The following is an 11,133-nucleotide window of genomic DNA, read 5'->3' as shown; positions in this document are numbered from 1 at the left end:
CCCATAGTGCTCAGAGCCATTTGAACCAGCCAATATTCCATAAACACGCAATTTCACTACAAGCCGATTGTGTGGTACAGTGTCAAAAGCCTTCCGGAAATCCAGAAATACGGAATCGATCTGAGATCCCTTGTCAGTAGACCTCTACACTTCATGTGAATAAAGAGCTAGTTGTGTTTCACAGGAACGATGTTTTCTAGACCCATGTTGACTGTGTGTCAATAGACAGTTTTCTTCGAGGTAATTCATAAAGTTTGGACACAATATATGTTCCAAAATCCTGCTGCATATCGACGCTAACGATGTGGGCCTGTAATTTAGCGGATTACTCCTACTACTTTTCTTGAATATTGGTGTGACCTGTGCAACTTTCCAGTCTTTGGGTACGGATCTTTCATTCAGCGAATGGTTGTATAGGATTGTGAAGTATGGAGCTAATGCATCAGCATACTCCGAAAGGAACCTAATTGGTACACAGTCTGGGCCAGAAGACTTGCCGTTATTAAGCTATTTAAATTACTTCACTACTCCGAGGATATTTACTTTTACGTTACTCATGTTGTCAGCTGTTCTCGATTCAAATTCTTTTGTGAAGGCATTTCGGAAGGCTGTGTTTAGTAACTCTGCTTTGGCAGCACTGTCTTCGAAAGTATCTCCATTGCCTTCGCGCAGAGAAGGAATTGATTGTTTCTTGCCGTTAACATACATCACATACGACCAGAATCTCTTTGGATTTTCTGCCAGGTTTCGAGGCAAGTTTCTTTGTGGACACTGTTATAAGCATCTCACATTGAAGTTCCCACTAAATATCGAGCTTCTGTTAAAGATCGCCAATCTTGCGGATTTTGCGTCTGTTTAAATATGGCATGTTTGTCTCGTTGTTTCTGGAACAGTGCTCTAACCCGTTTTGTGTACCAAGGAGGATCAGCTCCGTTGTTGGTTAATTTATTTGGTATAAATCTCTCAATTGCTGCCGATACTATTTCTTTGAATTCAAGGTACATCTGGTCCACATGTAAATCATTAATTTGGAATGGGTGGAGATTTTCTCTCAGGAGGGTGTCAAGTGAATTTTTATCTGCTTTTTTGAATAGGTATATTTTTCTCTTATTTTTGGAGGATTTGGGGATTTCAATATTCAGCCAGGCTGCGACTGCCGTATGTTCACTAATCCCTGTATCGGTTTTGATGCTCGTTATTAACTCAGGATTATTTGTTGCTAAGTGGTCAAGTCTGTTTTCACAACCGTTTACTATTAGCGTGGGCTCATGAACTAACTGCTCGAAATAATTTCCACAGAATGCGTTTAGCACAATTTTGAATGATATTTTATGCGTACCTCTGGAATTAAACATGTATTTTCGTCGACATATCGAGGGTAAATTTAAGTCACCACCAACTACTGTATTATCGTATGAGTCGAACACGTGTTTGAAATCAAACTCAAATTTTCTTTGAACCTTTCAGCAACTCTATCACCTGAATTAGGAGGTCGGTAAAAGAATCCTATTATTATTTTATTCTGGTTGCCAACAATGACCTCTCCCCATAATAATTCACAGGAAGTATCTAGTTCAGTTTCGTAACAAGTTAAACTACTTCTAACAGCAAAAAACACACTACCATCAACCGTGTTTAGACTATCCTTACGGAACACCGTTCGGTTCTTCATAAAAATTTTGGCTGAGCTTATATTCGGCTTTAGGCAACTATCAGTGGCTATAACGATTTGAGCATCAGTAATAGAGGGGTCAGGGGGTGTACCAAGATACAGGCGACAGTTGGGCTGGGAGATGAAGAGGGAAGACAAGACAGAAGGGAATACAGAGACACTAAAGGGGAGCATAGGAGAAGAAGGGGGTGTGGGAGGGGGAAAGCCGCCCAGGAGAAGAGAGGGGGAGGAGAGGGAGTCTTGAGGAAGAGGCAGGAGCAAGGTGGGATTAGAGTTGGTTGGAGGGTAGATGTCACGGCGAAGTTCACCATCCGGGAGGGGTAGGTGCTGAAAGTCGTATTGGGAAAGGAAGTGGAAGGTGTGGAGATGGAGAGACGGTGGGACTCAATGGTAAAGGCAGAGCAACGGGCTGGGAGTGGAGAGGAAGGGGGACACAAGGGGGAGGGGTGGATCAAATCGGCAGACAATATACAGGGTGCAGATGTGTCCAAGAAAAAGGATAAGGTGGGGGAATGGGATGAGGTTGTATAGGATGTGTGTGGGGGATGGAAGGTGGATATGGAAGGCGAGGCGGATTGCATGGTGCTCAAGGATTTGTAGGGTGTTATAGAACCTGGAAGGGGCAGAAATCCAAGCAACATTGGTGTAACAAAGGACAGGGTGGATCAATGATCTGCAGGTATGAAGGATGGTGGAAAGATGCAGTCCCTATGTCTTGTCAGACAGGAGTTTCAGAACGTGGAGTCTGTTGTGTGCTTTGTGTTTGCATTGTAAGGAGATGGGGAGTCCAGGTGAGGTACAGGACGAGAGGGCGCTCTAGATTCTGGAAGGACTTATAGGCTTTTGTGTGGGCTCCAAATGCGAGTGACTCAGGCGTATTATTTTCGGTACTTGGGACTGCGTTCACGCTGTCCCGGTGCTAATCTCCAATCTAAACAAAATGTCTCCAGGTGGCAAGCTACAAGCACTGACTGTGAGTAATTTACCAGCATCTTTTAACCGATAAAGCCTCCACTAGAGACCAACAAATACACTAGGACACAGCTGCGCCGATAAGGCAAATGCAGAGCCAGCACACTGCTACGTAACTGCAAGGCATGCATGCTCGTAATAACAGTGGCAGTCGCGAGATGGCGCAGGTGATCTAACCTGCCTATGATTCACATATTAACTGCCAAACTGGCTCTTTTGGCATTTTCTGTCCATAAAAGGATTTTGCGCCAACCGTTATTCGACGGTGTGGCATTCCCTGCAAGCACAGTGACTGCTGTGGCTCGAGTGGGCGTGCAGGGGCCGTCAGCCAGCCGAACGCTTTGACGCCCGTGGCAAGGTACATCAGGAGCCGGAAGCAAGCGTCTAGTGTATCTCCGGCGGTAATCCGGAAGGATACCGCCCTTCGATTGCCCTTTCGGTTCTAGTCGAAGCGTTAGGTATATTTCAGGTTCCATCCAGCCTGCAGCGGTCCAGCCAGCAGCGGTCCCAGACAGCAGCGGTCTGAGCCAGCGGCCAGCAGCAGTTCCTGCCAGCAGCGGTTCCTGCCAGCAGCCAGAAGCGGTTCCTGCCAGCAGCCAGCGTCCAGCAGTGGTCACAGCCAGCGTCCAGCAGTGTTCACAGCCAGCGTCCAGCAGCCAGCAGCGGTCCCAGCCAGCAGTGGTCCCAGCCAGCAGCAGCAGCAGCAGCAGCAGCAGCTGCAGCAACAGCAACGTCCCCACTGGCCAGCCAGCCAGGTCACCTCCCCCGCCAGCAGCAGCAGATTGGGGCTTCGGCCCCAGTCTCCTTCATCGTTTCTCCGTCCCTTTTACTCTGTGTTTCTTGTCACCTTGTACATCCATCGTTTGCTTCTTTGTCCTGTGCTGTGCTTTTCCCCTTGTCACCATGTCAGTCCCCACATCCACCACTACAGCCACTGCCACTGCCATAGTATGTACATCTCCCTCCGCCGCTGCCACCACCTTAACGTGGTGTGCCCAATCCCCCCCCCCAACTCAAACCATCCCCCACTCCTCACTCTCCAATCTACCTCACTCTTTGTTGCTCCATCCCCAGTTCCTTCCTGCCTCACTTCCTCTGATCCCTTCCCTCCACTCCCCCCTCTGCTCCTTCCGTTTCTGTGGCCCCGCTAGGGTGGTGGCCCGGAGGGCCACGGCCCACGCTCAATTTTCCCCTTCGCCCTCTTTATCGTCTTCATCATCACCATGGCCATCGCCCTCACCATGTCCGACGCCGACTCCAGCCCCAGGACCTACCCCTCCACACCACCTTCCAGTTGCTCCCATCCCCCGCACCTCCTCCGCCGCTGTCAAACGCCCTTACGCCATCCCTGCCTCTTCTGCATAAAAAAGGCACCGTCTCGTCCCCCTTCCACTGTCCAGGATGCCATGGATGTCTCGCCGCCTGTCCCTGCTCCCTCCTCCTACTCCTCCTCCCCCTCCTCCTACCGCTACATCCGCTCCCGTCCTGATCCTTCCCTTCATGAGGCCCAGAACCTCACCCTTTTCCTTTGCCAACATTTTCCTGGTGCCCCCATCTCAATCCTCATTCCTCGCCGTGATTCGGTCCTCATCTCCTCCACCAGCCCCACCCTTCACACAGATCTCCTTTCTCACATCCCTGTCACCCACTTTGGCCCTTATGCCTCCCTCACCCCTACCCCTTCCGCGCCTCCCTCCCACCAAACCCAACCCCCGCTTCGCCCACCGACCCCCACCACCGTGATCACTCAGCTTAGTCCGACGATCACGGAGGAGGAAGTGTAGGCGGAGCTCAAGGCGCAGCCCCATCTGGAGGTGCATGCGGTTCGCCTTATCCATAACTCCGCCGGCCCTACCCACCTTATGCGGGTCTTTTCTGAACACGCCCCTTCCATAGACCGTCTCCTGAAGGAGGGTGCCCTTCTTTTTCACCGATGCTACCAAGTTGCCCTTACCATTCCCCACCTCAATCCCTCTGCTGCCAGAGGTGCTTGCGGTATAATGCACACATGACATCTGAGTGCCGTGAGGCCCCTGCCTGCCCTCACTGTAGACAAGCCCACTTCTTACGGCAGTGACCCAATCTCCAGTCCCCCCCTCCTGCAATACCTGTAACTTCCCTCATCCTACTTACTCCCAGAAATGTAAAGCCTCACCCCCTCCTACCACTCCTGAACTCACTGTTCCTGTCCGCCCTCTGGACGCCCCCACCACTCCCAGCAATTCCCTTCGCCCACCCCCTACTGCTGAAGACATCATCAGATTCCTCACTATCGTCCTTCAGAATGTTCATCCTTTTCAGCGCCCCACTCCCTCCAACAGATATCCCTCGCCGCCCGTTCCACCTAAAAATGTATGCCACCTACTCCAACAACCAGGCCCATTTCACCTTCTCCCGTCTTGACACCCTTGTCTAAATCCCTGTCATGGCGTGACAGCACCGTATCGTTTTCAACTACATCCGCTCCCTTCTCACCAATAAGAACCTGTTCTTCCACCTGTGCCACCATCTATGTCCGCCCTAACGCCCCCATTCCCTTCGACTTCCTCTCCCACATCGACCGTACCTTCTCCTGCTACATGATCGCCGCCGAGGTCAACATCCATAGTCGTTCCGCCGCACAGTTATGGTGGTGGCATCGGTTCCTCTCCTCCCTTCAAGGCAACCTCATCCCCATCCCCAGCACATCCGTCTCGAATCCAACTCCACCCCATATGTTATCCTTTCCTCCCCTAACCTCCTTGGGCGCATAACGGTGGATGTCCTGGAGCCTATTGGTAGCGACCATCTCCCTGTCCTCACCGTTTCAGACGGTCGTTGCCCCCGCCACAACCCTTGTAATGACCCTCCCCCAAAGTAAGTCCATGACTATTCCTGTGCCAACGGTAATGCCTACCAGGATACACTCTCCACCACGTCCATAGCCACCCCTTCACCTAACACCACCTTGACGATGGAACTCATGCTGCCTCCTTTCTGGAGGAGACCTTGGCTGAGGCCGTGGACGCCCACATCCCTATGGTCGCCATCCACCCCCACCATCCTACCCTACCCTACAGGCCGTCCTCCTCCTCCGTGAATCCCGTCATCTCTACCATGCCTTTCTCCACACGCGTGATCTGGACACACTACAACACCACTGCCAACTACAGCGACACATTCGTAATTTGCTCACGGCTAAGAAACGCCAGGACTGGTGACAGAAATTCACCCGTTTAAATGCTACCCTATCTATAAACTCGTCCAAGTTCTGGTCAGCCTTCCATCGCCTTACCGGAACTAAACCCTCCCCCTACTATCCTCTTCCCTTACACCCTTAGTAAGGCCAATCACTTTGACTCCTACCTCTCTGATGTGTTTTCCATCCCCAATGATCCGCAGTTCGATTACTCCCTCTTCCCAGATGTCCGTGATCGAACTGACACCTCTGTCCCTCCCCTCACACCTGGTTTCCAGTACTTGGACAACATTGCACACAGGGAACTCAATGCCCCCATCACTACACAGGGTCTCATTGCTACACTCCGACGACCTTCTCCTTCACCACTCTCATCTCCCTCCCCCTACTATCCTCTTCCCTTACACCCTCAGTAAGGCCAATCACTTTGACTCCTACCTCTGTGATGTGTTTTCCATCCCCAATGATCCGCAGTTCGATTACTCCCTCTTCCCAGATGTCCGTGATCGAACTGACACCTCTGTCCCTCCCCTCGCACCTGGTTTCCAGTACTTGGACAACATTGCACACAGGGAACTCAATGCCCCCATCACTACACATGGTCTCATTGCTACACTCCGACGACCTTCTCCTTCACCACACTCATCTCCATTCCGTACAGCTTAATTCCCATTGCTCCACAATCTTCCTCTCCCTGGACCTCGAACGTGCTTATGGCCGCGTATGGCATTCCGGTCTCCTCTTCAAGCTCCAAACCTTCGCCCTTCCCATTAACTATGTCTGTCTGACAGGCTCCTTTCTCTCACACCGTCCTTCCTATGTCACCATCCATAACACGGATTCCTACACCTTTTTTCCCTCCGCCAGTGTGCCCCAAGGCTCCGTCCTCTCCCCCCTTCTGTACCTTTTGTACTTTAGCATCACCCTCGACCTTCACCTCTCCTGGACCCTCCATCTCCGGACAATCCAAGCCAAGGCACGCTCCCGACTCTGTCTCCTCAAGATCCTTTCTGGCCGTCTGTGGGGTCTGGACCCCTCCACCATCCTACACACCTATAAATCCCTCATCTTCCCTATCCTTTGTTACGTCCATCCGGCCTGGATCTCCATCCCCCTACCTTTTATAAATCCCTTTGAGTCCTTGAACGCCATGCTCTCAACCTCACCTATCGCATCCATCTCCCCTCCCCCACGTGGATCCTGTACGATCTCATTCCATTCCCCCACATCCTCCTTTTCCTTGAAAGGAAAACTCGATCCTTCTCACCCAGTTGTCTCGCCCATCCTCTCCCACCCACGCCCGCTGCCGCTCCTGGATTCCCACGTCCCACCTGGTTTCCATCTCTCCACCCTCCTTACCCTCTCCCAAGGTGGCTTCCGCCAGCTCCCCCTCCCTGATGATGTCCTCCTCCCTCCATCTACCCCTCCTATCAACTTTGATTCTCCCAGCCCCCACTTCCTGTGTCTTTTCCTTTTGGCACCCTCCCTCCCTTCTCTTTCCTTTTCCCTCATCCCCTTCCTCCACCCCTCTTCCCCTGGGCTCCCCCCTTTTTCCTCCACTCCCCCTATCTCCCTTGCCCATGGCATTTGCCCTCCCCTCTCCCTGTCCCACTCCCCTTCCTCCTTCCCCCTCCCTTGGCAGGTCCCCAGACTCACACACGCTCAGTGAACATTCGCGCGCCGGAGATCATCGCCATCAGTGTCTCATGTGTGTGCCTTCGATGTGTTTAGTGTTCTATCGCCGTCACGCCACCACTGTTCACGTGTGCCGTCGCTGTCATCCATGTTATGTGCGCTGTGTCAACTAGTGTATGTGATGTTTCTCATCCAGAGTGAACGGCTCCATGTTTTTTGTTTTTTAGTGTCTTCATTTTTTGCCCGCCGTTATGATTGTCTTCTCTGTGCCTCTTTTATGTAATACTTATTGTCAAACTCAAGGCTGAAGAGAGGTGTGCTCTGCTGCTGACAGCCCGCCTTGTAATAAGGTGATCAAAATCACAATAATAAAAAAAAAAACGAGGAAAATCAAGCATTCGAGGGTTGGATTCCCTCACTTCCTCATCGAGGACTCGCACTGCCTGGACTACTCTCAGGGTGTATCTTCGACATGGAAGAGCCCCAACTGTGCCTGTTGCGTTGTTGCCCATCTGCACACCATCACTGCTGCCCTCCGCCGCCGTCTGGTCGCAGTCGCCCGGTGCTTGCCGACACCGCCGCCGCCGCCACCGCCGTCTGGTCGCCGTCTCTCAGTGCTCGCCGCTTCTTCTGCCGCTGTCTCACGGTGCTCGCCGCTTCTGCCGCCGTCACTCGGTGTTCACTGTCGCCTGCAGTCATGGACGCCCCAACTACCACCATCATCTACACCTCCCCTTCACCTGCCCCCACTGTAATGTCATGGAGTGCTTCCTCTGGGATTATCCCGTCTCATCCACCTCCCCTACTCACCGTCTCCTCCCCATCTACCTCCTCTCCATCATTGTATCCCCACCTGTATGTCACTCCCACTCCTACCCCTGTTACTGCACCTGCTGCTGCTCCTACTCCTGCCTCTGCCCCTGCTCCCACCCCCCCTCCAGCTCCTGTCGCCCTCCGAGACGACTTTCCCCCCCTCCCCTCTGCAACTACCACTGCTTCCCCTGCCCGAGTCACCGCCCGCCGCGCCACAGTCGGCGCCACAGAGCGTCCTGCCATCTTATTCGGTACTATTGCCTCACAGGAGGGTCCTGCCTCCCACCACCTCCCCATCTATCCAGTCCCTCATCCCTCCTCCCAGGCCACACCCGCCAAAAAAATCTTCCAAACGCTCCAGTGGCGACCTCTCCTCTACCCCCTCATCCAAAAAGTCACTGCCCACCCCCCACCCACTGACCCCACTATGGATACCACCCCACCTCCCTCCTCTCCAGCCCCCTCCCTGTATACCTTTGTCCTAGCCAACCCTGATCCAAAATTCCTGGATGCCCGCACCCTCACCCTTGGAATCCGGAAGTACATCCCCAGTGCACCCATCACCCAACTTATCCTTCGCAGAGACTCTGTTCTCATCAAGTCTCCCTCTCCTTCCTTTCATACTGATCTCCTCTGGCGTCTTCCCCGCATACCTTTGGGCCCCATGCATCCCTCACCCCCTTCCTTACATCCTCCTCTCCTCATCAGCCCCAACTGCCCCGTCGTCCACCAACCCTCACAGCCGTCATCACAAAACTCAGCCCTGTGGTCATTGAGGCTGAGGTGTTGGCGGAACTGAATGCCCACCCTGCCCTGGAAGTCTGCTCCGCCCGCCGTATTTACAACTCCTCTGGCCCTACATTCCTCATGCATATCTTTACAGAGTCCGCATCATCCATCGACCACCTCCTCACACAGGGAGCCCTGATTTTCAACAGCCGCCACCCTGTTGACCCATCCCGTTCCCCTCCTCAATCCTACCGCTGCTAGTGCTACCATCTGTGCAATGACCATCTCACCCAAAACTGCAAGAACCCACCCACCTGTTCCCATTGCAAAGGCTCCCACTTCCTTAAACAGTGTCCCAACCTCGCCTCCCCCCTGTTCTGCAGCACCTGCAATGAACCTCACCCCTCCTATTCCTCCAAATGCAAGGCCAAGCCCCCTCCTACCTACTCTGAACTCACTGTCCCCGTTCGCCCCATTGACCCACCCATCCACCCTAACAATTCCTTCCGCCCTCCCCCTACAGCAGAAGACATCATCCAGTTCCTCACTATCATCCTGCAGAAAATCCATCCCTTCCAGCGCCCCCACACACTCCAGCAGATTTCCATTGCTGTCTGTTTTCCCCTTAAACACCTACTCCACGAACTCCCACAACCAGGCCCACTTTACCTTCACTCACCTCGACACCCTCGTTTAAGCCCCTCTCTCCACTTCCCGCACCCTTCCCACCTCCAGCCACCTGGTTCATCAACAGTATCGCCTCTTCTACCTCAACATTCGCTCCCTCCCTGCAAACAAATACCTCTTCATGCATACCCTCTTCCAGCACCATGTTGACTCCTTCATCCTTAATGAAACCTTCCTCCAACCCCACCATGTTGTCCTCCGCACCTCCCCATATCTCCTTCACCACACTGACAATCCCCTTCCCCTAGCGGGGTCGCTATAGGCCACCTCCGGCAACTTCCTGTCCGGCCACAACCCCTCCTCAATGACGCGACCAAACACCTTCTCCTCAGCCTATTTTTTCCCTCTCTCACCGTCACCTGTGTCACTATCTATGTCCGCCCTGCAGCTCCTCTCCCCTTTGAATTCATTTCCCATGTTGACCGTACCTTCTCCACCTATATGATCGCCGCTGACCTCAACATGCACAGCCGTGACCCTGCCACCCTTTGACGGTGGCATCAGTTCCTTGCCACCCTCCATGGAGACCTTGTTCCTCTCCCACAGCACACCTGTCCTGAAAGTAACTCCACCCCCGATGTTATCCTCGCTTCCCCCAACATCCTTGGTCGCATCGCCGTTGATGTCCTCGATCCTGTCAGTAGTGACCATATTCCTGTCCTTATCACCATCTCCTCTACCCATCCCGCCATTGCAGCCACCCACCCAGCTGCCTCTCCAAAGTCTGTCCATGACTACCACCATGCCAATTGGGATGCCTACTGGGAATCCATTGCCTTACAGGTCGAAAGCCACCCCTTCTCCTTTCACCACCCTGATGATATCACCCATGCCTCTTCCTTCCTTCAGAAGACTATCACTGATGCTGTGGAGGCTCATGTCACTGCCAAATTCATCCACCCTCACCGCCCTATGCTTCCTCCACGGGCCGTCCTTCTTCTGCGTGAATCCCGCAGGCTCTTCCGCTCCTTCCTCCGCACTTGTGACCGGGATACTCTCACCCGCCACCGGCAATTACAGCAACATATCCGGAACCTCCTTACAGCAAAGAAACGCCAGGACTGGCGCTGGACTTGATCATGCCTCAACTCCACCCTCTCCATCAACTCCTCCAAGTACTGGTCAGCCTTCCACCACCTTACTGGTAGCCATCCCACCCCGCATTACCCCATCCTCCATGACGATCCACCCTTTCCTGACAACCTCAGTAAGGCTAACCATTTTGCTTCCCACCTCTCCAAAGTCTTCTCCATTCCTGACGATCCCCATTTTGATTACTCCCTCTTCCCCACTATCTTTGACCGCACTGACACCTCTGTCCTCCCGCTCGCCCCTAGCGTCCAGTACTTGGATCGGTTTCCCCCCTCAGACATCAACACTCCCATCACCGCACAAGACATCACACTTGTCCTCCACTCCAAACGCAACACTGCCCCTGGTCATGATG

Source organism: Schistocerca gregaria, chromosome 1 (assembly GCF_023897955.1).
Source record: "Schistocerca gregaria isolate iqSchGreg1 chromosome 1, iqSchGreg1.2, whole genome shotgun sequence".
Lineage (NCBI taxonomy): Eukaryota > Metazoa > Arthropoda > Insecta > Orthoptera > Acrididae > Schistocerca > Schistocerca gregaria.
This window is presented reverse-complemented; position numbering follows the sequence as displayed.